Source organism: Panthera uncia, assembly GCF_023721935.1.
Source record: "Panthera uncia isolate 11264 chromosome B2 unlocalized genomic scaffold, Puncia_PCG_1.0 HiC_scaffold_24, whole genome shotgun sequence".
In the NCBI taxonomy this organism is placed as follows: domain Eukaryota; kingdom Metazoa; phylum Chordata; class Mammalia; order Carnivora; family Felidae; genus Panthera; species Panthera uncia.
The window spans coordinates 92,110,740-92,123,639 of NW_026057580.1; the positions used below are offsets into that span (position 1 = coordinate 92,110,740).

Below are 12,900 nucleotides of genomic sequence, written 5' to 3' on the forward strand. Positions count from 1 at the left end.
TTGTACAGAAAATTTGCAAAGGCAGTACAAGGAATTTGCATACTTCTCACCCAGTTACATTACCACAGTAAATTTTCTAAACTAAGCAAGTCACACTGGCATATTACTGTTCAGTAAACTTCAGACTGTATTTGGATTTCTCTGATTTTCTTTCCATTGCTGTTCCAGGATCCAATGTAGGGTACCATGTTGACATGTTTCCTCAGTCTCCTCTGGTCTGTGATATTTTCTCAATTTTTCTGTGTTTTGCATGACCATGGCGGTCTTAAGGAGTACTGGCCACGTATCCTGTAGAGTGAAAAAATATCTATGGGTAAATATTAATGTGAGAGTTTATCAGGGTTTCTAGACATGAATTCAATTTCCAAAAAAACAATTGCATGTCTACACACCAACTAGTAGAATGTATTAAATTCTAATGAGTGACATAGAAGGATATTTTTCTGGACAGAGAAATGTAGATTGTGGTTATGGGTTGAGAAATCAATATCTGTTAAAATTAGGTCATAGATACAATGCAATACCAATGAAAATTTTAACAGATTTTTGTGAAAGGTGATTATAAAAGTCTTGACAAGGTGATTATAAAATTCATGTCAAATCTCAAAGGTCCAGAATTAATAAAGACATCTTTCCAAAAGTTCAGATGGGAGGACTTCCCCTTTCACGTGTGAAGAGCTATTATAAAGGTACAGTAAGATCATGTGGTAGAATAAAGGATCAATGAAACAGTCTATGGAGTCCAGCATTTACACACATTTGATAAAAGAGAATATTTTAGATGAGTGGGGAAAGAATGGGATTTTCGGTGAATGGTTCTGGGAAAATTGGTGTTAGCAGGTTTGTTTCTTCTGAGAGGGGGTGTAAGGGGGAATCTGTTCCAGGCATCTCCCCTAAGCTTCTGGTGGTTTGCTGGTAATCTTTGGTGTTCCATGGCTTGTAGATACATGACCCTAATCTGTTAACCTTGTGCCACATCACCTACAAAAATAATTTGAGGTGGATTAAAGAAAGAGCTGTTATAGGTTAAATGATGTCCCCTCCCCAGTTCTCAGAAAATGAACTAAGTTGGAAATAAGGTTGTTGCAGATGTGAATTAGTTAGGTTCAGATGAGGTCATACGGGAGGAGGATGTGTCTTTAATCCAATATAACTGGCGTCCTTGTAAAAAGGAGAAATTTGGATGCAAACATGCACACAGGGAGAAGCCATATGAACATAAAGGCACAGATTGGGGTCATGCATCTACAAGCCATAGAACACCAGAGATTACCAGTAAACCACCAGAAGTTTAGGGGAGATGCCTGGAAGAGATTCCCCCTCATTCCCCCTCTCAGAAGAAACAAACCTGCTGATACCTTGATTTTAGACTTCTAGCTTCTGGAACCAAGAGATAATAAATTGATGTCATTTAACCCACCTTTGTGACGGCAGCACTAACAAACCAATCCAAGAGCTGTGAAGGCAAAGCCAAAAAAGATTTTAGAAGACAGTATAGTAGAGTATCTATATCAACTTAGAGGAGGAAAGCATTTCTTTAGCATAGAAAGCATTAACTATAAACAAAAAAATTGATGTTTGACTACATTAAAATTAAGAATTTCTGCTCATCAAAAGGCAATGAAAGAGAGTTAAGAGACAAGCTACAAATTGTAAGACTATATCTGCACCATATGTAGCATAATGTATCATATATATTATATAGAATATATATTATATATACATATATTCTGTATACATATATAATACATATACATATTATATACATATATATACATATATACATATACATATATTCATATATACAGATACATATATTATATACATATATAATACATATACATATTATATATAATATACATGTATGTATACAGAATATACGTATATATATTTCTGGATACTAAACAATTTTCATTTAATTTCAAAGAACACTTTTCACTAAGAGATTTGTGATGTTGTTTTGGTCATTTCTTTTCTATTCTGAGGTTCAGAATTACTGTGGAAAATGGAACACTAGTCCTAGAAGAAACAATGGCTTCCGGTAGGGTTTATAAACACCCACAGAAGTTATGTTCATCAGTACCATAACGAATGGTGGCAATAAAGAAGATGAAAATTCTTGAAAATATTGAATGACCTTGGCATTTATGATCACCAGAAAGTTCTCAATGCAACAACTGTTGGTATAATAAGTCCAGCCGGTGGTTGCACCTGCTGGGAATGCTAATTAGCTAGAGTATGTTAAAAGAAACCAAAGACTCCTCTTTTCTGGTATGGAAAGACAAAGCACAACACTAATAATTTGCTTTAGTCCAAATCCAGAGGTAGTCTGGCTTTACTTGGTAGTAGCATAGTTCCCTCTGCTGGGTAATTTAGGGAATTCAGATCTGAAGACTTTTTTAGGTTGGCACATAGCTCATTGCAGAGTTTTTATTTCAAAAGGAAAGACCAAGATAATACTGAAGAAGAATGAAACTGGGCAAGTTACACCAAGATATCAAAGCTTACTGCAAAGCTCTAAATTAGTAACTTAGAATTCATTAAAACTAACAACTGCTGTTCATCAAAAATACTGTTAGAGAGTGAAAGAGAAGCAGAAGATATTTGCAACGTATACGTATGTGGAAAGAATGCAGAAAATATGAATAACCCCTACAGACCGATGAGAAAAAGGTAGACTACCCAATATAAAAAGGGGCAAAAGTTTTAACAGGTACTTTAACAAAAAAAAGCGAGTAAAATGACAACAGGCCTTTGAACATCAGCCTCATCAGTCATCAGGGCAACACAAACTAAAAGTGCAAAGGGATACTAATACCTTCCCAATATGATGGTTAAATGATACCCAGTGTTGGTGAAAAGTTAGAGCAACCAGGACTCTCATATATTGTTGGTGAAGTGTTAAATTGGTACAGCTACCTTGGAAAACTGTTTAGCAAAACTGCTTCTAAAAAGGACCGGGTTCAGGGATAGATGATCTGTGTAGTCGCACGGGGCCTGAAGCTCAGCAGAGCTCTATTGCATGGTTTAATGCCCTGCTGGCCACATCTTGAAATTCTGAATGATTTTCTCTTTAAATGTGTTTTTGTTTGTCTGTTTGTGTTTTGTTTTGCTTTGTTTTTGGTAAGTGAATTCTTGTCGCGAGTAGGGACCATGCACCTGAGCAGGGAGGTAGCTATAGCCTGTGGGTCTGCCATTGTTCTTTGCTGCCTCAGTCACCTACAGCATAACACCATGCCCGCGAGCACCAAATTCTGCGCAGCCCACGCCTGAGCGGTCACTCAAAGGAGTACAGGGTGTATGGGTGCTGCTGACTTCCCCAAGGAGCCTCGTTTCCACCAGAACCAGAACTTGCCCTGAATGTAGAAAGAAGGCAGTGCTGTTTTCAGAAACATGAAAAACCAAAGAATCCTGTCATATCCTTTCTTACTGATGTCACTTCCCTGCATTAGCCAAACACATATGCTAGAAATAAGAACATGGAAGGAAAGGAAAAGATAGGGCAACCTACAGTTCTTTATCTTTTTAGTCCTTCTTTCTCACCAGTAGGCGGAGGGTAGGAAGTGTTGGTATAATGTGCACATACCAAGAAACAAAATAAAAATATCTGATTTAGGAGGTGCCTGAGTGGCTCAGTCGGTTAAGCTTCTGACTTCGGCTCAGGTCATGGTTCGTGGGTTCGAGCCCCAGTGTCAGGTTCTGTGCTGACTGCTCAGAACCTGGAGCCTGCTTTGGATTCTGTGTCTCCCCTTCTCTCTGCCCCTCCCTTGCTCACGCTCTATCTCATTCTCTCTAGCTTGAAAATAAATAAACATTAAAAAAATCTGATTCACAAAATGGAAGAACATAAGGTAAGGAAAACAAAAATAATATAAAAACAGGGACAAAACATAATATAGATAACAAACTGAGAGTTTCTGGAGGGTTCGTGAGTAGGGGGATGGGCTAAATGGGCAAGGGGCATTAAGGAAGGCACTTGTTGGGATGAGCACTGGGTGTTATATGTAGGGGATGAATCACTGGAATCTACTCCTGAAATCATTATTGCACTATTTGTTAACTAACTTGGATGTAAATTTAAAAATATATATATCTGATTTAGTTCAATGCAGCATTTTCAGTGTTCTGTTAAGAATGGGATCCATATGCACGTACAGCTACGAAATACAAACTGTGTAATTGCGGTGATTCTCATACAGATGAAATGCTTTTACATTTGCATTTAAAACTGCCAATGAACAGTATAACGGGGAATGGTGAAATCCATGCTAATATCTGAACGTTTTAATTTTTCTTTGCTTAAAGTGACATTAAACGGCAAATAAAAGAACACAAGTTGAGAGAGATCGTGGAAAAGAGGAAAGAGTTTTATGTTTTAGTACCTCGGATGGGACTTTCCCCTTACCTTTTAAGCAAGAAGCCTTGCATTTTCATTTTGCACTGAGCCCTGCAGATTATGTAGCTGGCCCAGTTTATGAATCAGTGATTTTAATCCTGGAGACGTACTCAACAAAAATGAATGCTTACTTTTGCCAAAAGACACGTATGAAAATGTTAGTAACAGATTTATTCATAATAACCCCAACTAAAAAATAACCCAAAAGTTTACCAACAGTAGAACATATCAACCGTATATGTATATATCTATACTAGAATACTAGCATACTAACAATATTGGCAATAATAATAGCAATGAGAACAGATTATTGCAACAAACAGCAATATGAGTGAATCTGACAGATGTGATGTTAAACAAAAGAAGTCAGACGTAAAAAGAATATATACTCTGTGATTTCATGTATGAGTTCAAAAAACAGACTAAACTAAATACATGCATAATGACAGGTAGAATAATGATTACCTTTTGGGGGTTGTGAGAGGGAGGGTAAAAGAGAGACTTCTGAGGAGCTGGGAATGTTTTATAGGTTAACCTGGGTGGTAGTTAAATTTATGCGTATGTAACATATGTAAAAATTAAGCCAGTTGAACCCTTAAAGATATGTGTAAGTCACGCCTCAAAAAGAGGGAAAGGAATAAATTATCTTTCTCAAAATTGTGTCCTTATTATATACCATGATAATTGTGAAACTTTCTGCATTGTGTGTGTGTGAGAAAGAGAGATACAGAGAGACAGAGAGACAGAGGTAATGCCCTTAGCTACCACTGGGTGGCCTATTGTTCCTGTTCCTGTTGAGTGCACTTGGGTAAGAAACCTAAGGAAGCATGTATCTGTCTACATTCCCGACTGTTCGCCTTTTCATTGACATAAACTGTTTGTAAGTAGTGGCATTTTGTTATTATAGGGCACTATTTTATTTTAGGTCTGAATTCCTAATTCGAAGATCGCCTGTAATTAACTTTTGCACTCTTCTGTCTAAAGTGTGCAAGTTGAGTTTAGGCGCATAGCTTAGGTGTTCATGTATAATTGCTTTCCTGTATAATTATTTTTATTTCAATACTGATGATCTCATTTTCTTTAAAAAGTTTATTTATGGGGTGCCTGCGTGGCTCAGTCGGTTGAGCGTCCGACTTCGTCTCAGGTCATGATCTCACGGTTGGTGAGTTCCAGCCCCGAGTCAGGCTCTGTGCAGACAGCTCAGAGCCTGGGTCCTGCTTCAGATTCTGTGTCTTCCTCTCTCTCTCTGCCCCTCCCCAGCTTGTACTCTCTCTCTCCCTCTCTCAAAAATAAACATTAGAAAAAAATTTTTTAATGTTTATTTATTTATACTTGAGAGAGAGAGAGCATGAGTGGGGAAGGGGCAGAGAGAGAGGGAGACAGAGAATCCCAAGCAGGCTCTGAACTGTCAGCACAGAGCCCAACGAGGGGCTTGAACTCATGAACCAGGAGATCATGACCTGAGCTGAGGTCAGATGCTTAGCCAACTGAGCCACCCAGGCGCCCCGTGATGATCCCATTTTTAATTTTCTCTAGAATCTTGATTTCATATGACAGTTATTTTTATCACTTGCTTTTTTTCTATGTTTGGAATGTTCCTCCTCTGACATACACATTATCTGACCCTTAATTTCAGGGTGTTGCTCAAATGTGCTCAGAGAGACCTTGTATGATCACCATGCCAAATAACACCAATCCCCTTGTCAGATTCTATGTTCTTACCTTGTTTCTCTTGTTTCTTTTCTTCCTTCCTTCCTTCCTTCCTCCCTCCCTCCGTCCCTCCCTCCTTCTCTTTCTTTCTTTCTTTCTTTCTTTCTTTCTTTCAGCACTTACGATGACTTGACATGTCTATATATGTATGTATATTACTGTCTTGTCTTCTCCGGTAAGAATGTAACCTCCAAGAGGGTAAGAATTCTTCTGTTGCTCACTGCTTGGCACCTAGTAGGTGCATGATGACCATCTGTTGAAGGAATGACAAAGCTTGGTCTCAAAACCAAGAACAAATATAATTTTGGAATTTTACATTTTCTCATCTGTTGAACATTAACATCTCTTAAATTTTTGATGCAATTTAAAACATTGCAACTCTGGAGAGAGATGAATGATTATGCTGAAAGAAAAACCCAGAGATGAGGAAAGATAAATATGATTGGTAGAACCCGGTTGGTCTGAAATGGGAATCTTCCTGGAGTTTCGGAGGGTTCCGAGGTTGGAAGGACAAAGCAGAAGTGAGCATCTAGGGAGAAGAGTGAGCCTCATCCTCTTGTGCACCGCACGCACGTCAGAAATGCACCCCGCTTGCCACTGGATGTCACTGTTCGCTCACGCTCTGGAGTGGGGTGTCCTCCCCAGTCCCTCTGTGCATGAATATGTAATGTGTTAGTTTACAACCGTGACAGAGGGCACAGACTCACCTGTGCAGGCTGCCTCAATATGGGACCACTTACTGTTCCTCCATAAAATTGATGTTCGGTTCTGAGGGGCACAGAAAGGTGTAGAAGACATGAGGGATCTCGAGGGCGGCTCTCCACTCGGGTCTCAGCCTTACAGCCAGGCTCAGGAGCAGGAACGCAGCTGCCAGGAGGAACAGAAGTGCCATTTATCTTTCATTCAAGAGTGACTGACTCTTCTACAGGCCCAGACTTGGAAGCAAGGACAAGGAGTTATTTGGGTTTCACAACTGGTTTAGATTACATTGGAAGATAACTCTAAGATCCTTCCATTAAAACAAAACAAAACAAAACAGGAAATGACAAGTGGGGCTTAATGAGTAGGTTATGTCAGAACACGACAGTTGCTCTCACTTTGAAAGAACTTAACAGCTCGAGGTTACAGCTTGACTCAAAAGTGTATCTTCAGCCAGTCCCATTAAGCTGTTCAACCGAAGACGTTACCTGTTTGCCTCCCATGCTTACCCCCACATATAAACAATAAAGTAGGCAAGTTGCTACAGCCTTCTTACCCACTGCTTCCCTCCTGCCCCTTTAAGCCTATACTCATATTTATCCTTCATATCAAGGTATAAATATAGGCATTTGCTACGCCCCCATTAGGAGTATTTCCTTTAAAACTCACTTATTCAATTTTTCAACAACTATTTATTGAGTACCACCTTCTAAGACTGAGCACTGTTTTAAGAGCTGGGGACACAGCAGTGACAAAGGACATTAAGTCTCTGTTAACAGTGGAGCCCACCTTCTAGTGTCTAAACAGAGATTAAAATCTTAAACTAAAGGGAAATGGCCCAGGTTGTTTCTGTTGACGTCAACCAGTAAGTGGAGATGCGTTGGCCTTCCCATCACCCGAGAGGGTGGTTTGACAGCTCCGTGAGTGAAGAAGGCTCTAGAGAGAATCACCGCATCCCAGCATGGGCCACTCCATCTACCTTCATTAGTGCACGGACTCACTGCACAGGCCTCTTCACAATGTGGGATCACTTACTGTTCCTGCACAAAATTGACTTTGGGTTCTTGAGCAGTGCAGACAACCTTTCCTCCTGTACATTTTCTTTCTCTCCAGTCGGTTCACAAATAGCAGAAGAGATTTTTCTTTTTTTAAGGCAAATCTCTGCTTGTAGCTTTCTTGCTTCAAACCCTTCAGTGGTTTATCATCACTCTTAAGATAACAACAGTCTCTGCTGTGCTGTGACTTGGCCCCTGCCTTTGCCTCCAGCCTCATCTGGTTCCTTTCTTCCCCTATTTCATTTCCACTCTCTAGAGATTTATCGGCCACTCTCAGTTCCCCTCAGTGCCAGGCACGTTTCTGTACCAAAGGTTCTGTAGATGCTATTTCCTTTGTCTGGATGGCTCTTTTGTAACCATCTTCCCCCTCACACACATACCCCTTAGGGTTGGCTTGAACTCCAGTCACTTCTGCAATGAAGTCTGTCTCCCTCGATGAATCAGGTTTCCCCTATTCCGTAGTCCTGATAACCGTGATGCCCACTGCACCTCTCAGATGCCTGAGCCCGTGCACTGCCTTTCCCGTCATCCTATCCCAGTTCACCGTTGCTGAACCCTTTGACGGTTGACCCATACAATGTACCAGGGTATCAGTTTTCTACTTACCACCCTTGGTGGGGTCCTCATTGCCAGCCGGCCAGTGGACAATCTATCTCCAAGATCCCATGTCAGAGTCTACTTCCCGGAAACCATTGCTGTAACCAAGTGTCTTTAGTCGGGTCCTCTGGAAAGAGCTCTGAAATGGAGACTTATGGTTGGTTGTTTATTGGTGAATGCACCAAGGATCAACACTGGTGATGGACTGAGGAAAGCAGTCTGGGTAAAGTGGGGCTGAGGTATGATGTAGTTGTAACAGAAGCTTCAGCCAGCCCCATCAGGGGCTCTGGAGCCGGGAGGGCCCTTGACGGTTGTCGCAATTGAAGCAAGGGGCTGCTGGGCTTTGTAACTCTACCTCCGTGAGTCACTGGGGGGGGGGGGGGGGGGGGGTAGCTGCTCCAGAGGGAAGCATAAACTTGGGTAAGGCAGCTTCTTTCAGCCAAGAACAGTTCCCTGGGAAGGACACACCTATGACAGCCAACACCTCTGGCAGCAGAAAAAGGAATATCTCAGTCTGAAGTGTAGATCTGGTTGGTACAGTGTAATGTCCATTCCGGCAACATAACCAGGCTTTTCACACATGGGGCTTTAAGAAATCATTGATGGGCTCTTTCATCTCTGTGAGACACAAACCTGTTTCCCTGAACTGATCCTACTTTGTTACTCTCTTTGCTTTTAGAGTCCATCTTTGTTCACATATTATCTCTGCCTTTTATTGTTTTGAACTTAGAGCACAAGTTTCCCTGGTAGAAAAGGAAAACTTGACTAGAAAGCTTTCTATATACCAGACACAGAGCTGGGTACTCTAGGTATGTCCTCTTTTCAAACACTAAGCTTTATTAGTGCTTTCTCCCAAACTCTGTTGGACCCTTAACTACCTCTTTGTTTCCCCATTTTATTTCTGAGATTTTCATAAAGGTGTTCTAAAATTTCACTTTGAAATGAAAACTTCTAGTGGTAGTGTATATGCTAGATGCAGTAATAAGATGAAAACTAGCCAAAAAGTGACAAAAGGTATTTTATCATTATATTTAATATATGATGAATTACTTCATTAGTTTTTAAGTTGCTAAAACTGATGCATCCTTACTATTTAACATGAACTTTGCCTTCGCAAGAACTTTTAATATCTGCCTTATACGTTTTTGTATGTATATTATCTGCAGATTTCTGCAAACAATAATCGCAAACAGGAATGGATTTTTAAATGATTTCACAGCTCTCCAGAAGCATGCTAAATCCTATACCGTGCATTCTATAATTCTGAATGGGATATTTATTTCTAGCCCCTTGTAGTCCCAACTGCGTAGTGAAAATTGAAATGTATATCACCTGGATTGCCATGATATTCTTTTGTCTATTGACCTAATATTTTTAAAAACTTTGGATCATTATATATATTTTTTCTTTTTCATTTTTAGAAAGAGAAAGCACATGCAAGCAGAAAGGAGGGGCAGAGGGAGAGAGAGAGAATCTAAACAGGCTCCAGACTCAGTGCGGAGACCTACCCGGGGCTTGATCCTGTGACATGATCCCATGATCCTGAGATCATGACCTGAGCCAAAATCAAGAGTCAGACACCCAACCGACTGAGCCACCTGGGTGCCCCTAGATCGTTATATGGTGATCTTAGAGTCTGTTCACTATTTTTAGCTGTGTTTCCATATGCATCAGTTATTCCAATAGTCAGTCTAGTGGGATTAGCACAGGATGAGAAGTAGCCTTGGTGACCAGAATCTAGTGTGGGTTCTAGAATGAACCTCTGTGTTCTCTTATGTGAAAAAGAGCTAATATTTATATCAGATAGTGCTGTGAGATCAGTTAAGAAAACCTATGTAGAAGAGCTTTGAAAACAGTGAGATTTTAAAATGAAACCATTATTACTAAAAAGAAACATATAAGGAGAAAGAAATGTAAAATACACTAATTGACTGTGTACTGTGTACCAGGTACTTTATACAGATTATTTCACAACTATGCTAAGGGGCAGGTATTATCATCCCCATTTTAAGGATGAGAACACTGAGGCAGAAAGAGCTTAAATAACCTCTTAAGGCCACTGACTAGTAAGTGTATGAGCCATGATTAACGCTTAGTTTAGGATTCCAAGCCCCGCCTTTCGTTCACTTCACCAAAGTTGGTTTCCAATTAATTGTGTATAATCTGTGCAGATCGGTTTACTACTGTAAGTTTTTCCATCCCTTCTCCCACCCATCTCTTTCCTTAGTCATCTCCAGTAGTGCTCCTTGAAATCTCACGGAGGCAGTGGGTTACGATGTAAAATCTCTTGCTTTGGGCGTTGCGGTTTACCTTGTCTCATATTTGTTTTAGCTCAAGAAATCTGAACTCGAGAATGCGTATTACCACTGCTAGTCATGTGTACCTTTCTATATCTAATTTCAGTCCTTGGAGGGAAGAAATTGGTTTGAGGATGCATCTCACAGGTCAGTTCCAGAAGGTCAGGAGGTGCAAATGAGCTGAGCTGTTGATTCAGCTGAAGTAATTCTGATGAGCACATGCTTGCATGCGGGTCTATAATGTGGTTCATCTCCATAAAATCCTAAGCTTTATGGGTTTGAAAGCATTAACTCATGTCTTAGGAACATCCCACATAGATTATTATAATTCTTGGTATGCTGCCTGACCATCTGCTTACCTACAGGAATTACAATCAGATAGAATGGCCCCGCTCAAATCTAGGCTCAGAAAAGAAATATGAGAATACCTGAGTCTTTTTGTTTTGTCGAAACAGCACTATTTTTGTACACCCTGCCCAGCATAATAATAAAAAGTATGTTAACTTGGGATTTTTTCTTGCTTCAAATTGATTAGACTAGGACCGTAAAGTTCTTTCTCCTCCTCTTGTTTTTTTTTTTTTTTTTTTTTTTTTTTTTTTTTTTTTTTTTTTTTTTTATGAGAATGTATCAACGATCTCATGCAGCATGCCTGTAAATTAGTGATATTTAAATGCTTGTTGCCTTGTATTCTACAAAGGTGTCTACCTAATTTCCATTTGCAGATTTAGCTAAATCACAGGGAAAAAATTTACAGCAGCTCTATTGGGTCACCTAGGCATGGTTTTAGTGGAAGAAAGGAAAAATGTGAAGCGGAATGAGCAGATTCTCTTTATTTCCTTTACCTCTGATAATGAAATATTAATTTTTTATGCACTTTGATAGCTAAATAACTATCAGATAGTTACTTAGATAGCTAAGTAACTGACAGGAAAAACTCAGCATACTCCAGCAAAGAGTTGGTAGGACCTGAAGAATGTCATGGTTATTAAGACTATAATGAGGGGTGCCTGGATGGCTCAATCGGCTGATGAGGGGCGCCTGGGTGGCTCAGTCAGCCAAGCATCCGACTTCGGCTCAGGTCATGATCTCACGGTTTGTGGGTTTGAGCCCCGCATTGGGCTCTGTGCTGACAGCTTGGAGCCTGGAGCCTGCTTCGGATTCTGTGCCTCCCTCTCTTTCTGCCCTTCCTCTGCTCATGGCTTGTGCTCTCTCTCTCTCTCTCTCTCTCAAAAATGAATAAACATTGAAAAAAGTTTTAAAAAAAAGACTACAATGAGATTTCTGTGAAAATCATGATGATCAAATATTCATTTCTTAGTTGCATGCAAACAAGATAAAAATACTAAATTTCAACTCCCCTCATCCGTTCCTTTCTTCACTTGATCTCATATGATCACATGGCTATCTGGGTACAAAATCCGGATGGAATCCATTTAGTGTGAGAACTACATTTTTCCCGTTATTCTATTATCATTTTTTTCTACTATGGCAAAGACTGATCATCAGAACACACGTGCATGTGAAAGTGATGTCATGACTTAATGCCTATGTGGGTTAGTTATCTCCTATCCATCGCCAAAGATTATACACTTAACCTATGGGGCCACTGGAAGAACCAGACAAAATAGTGTAAATCTGTGATCACTCTGGGATCATCAAACCTCAGAACGATCCCTCTCTTCTCTTCTTCGCTCCTCACTTCCTCCTCCTTTCCTAACTTCCACAAATATTTTGTTGATATACTCTAAGCACTGGCAATTTACCACTTTTGAGGACGCAAAGAGGAACAAGCAGACAGTACTTTCCCTTAGGAATATCACAATCTGTCATATGATTTCACTCATATGTGGAATTTGAGAAACAAAACAGATGAATATAAGGGAAGGGAAGTAAAAATAAGATGAAAACAGAGAGGGAGACAAACCGTAAGAGACTCTAAAATTCAGAGAACAAACTGAGGGCTGCTGGAGGGGTGTTGGGTGGGGGGATGGGCCAAATGGATGATGGGCATTAAGGAGGGCACGAGTGGTGAGTGCTGGGTGTTGTATGTTAAGTGATGAATCACTGGGTTCTACTCCTGAAACCATCATTATATTGTATGTAAACTAACTTGGATTTAAATTAAAAAAAATTTTTTTAAAAGGAA

The 12,900-nt window shown here is 40.0% G+C and overlaps 2 long non-coding RNA genes across 2 annotated transcripts; both read right to left on the reverse strand.

Annotated features, from left to right (window-relative positions):
• On the reverse strand, positions 1 to 5,708 carry LOC125938945 (uncharacterized). The gene is made up of 4 exons (XR_007462867.1): positions 4,406 to 5,708; positions 3,160 to 3,356; positions 1,421 to 1,456; positions 1 to 288 (listed from the first exon to the last, which is right to left on the reverse strand). It is a non-coding gene; the product is annotated as an uncharacterized LOC125938945 (long non-coding RNA).
• A 1,013-nt stretch (positions 5,709 to 6,721) lies between these two features.
• LOC125938946 (uncharacterized) lies at positions 6,722 to 10,135 on the reverse strand. Its single transcript, XR_007462868.1, has 3 exons — positions 9,966 to 10,135; positions 8,467 to 8,596; positions 6,722 to 6,973 (listed from the first exon to the last, which is right to left on the reverse strand). It is a non-coding gene; the product is annotated as an uncharacterized LOC125938946 (long non-coding RNA).
• Between the last annotated feature and the right edge of the window lie 2,765 nt (positions 10,136 to 12,900).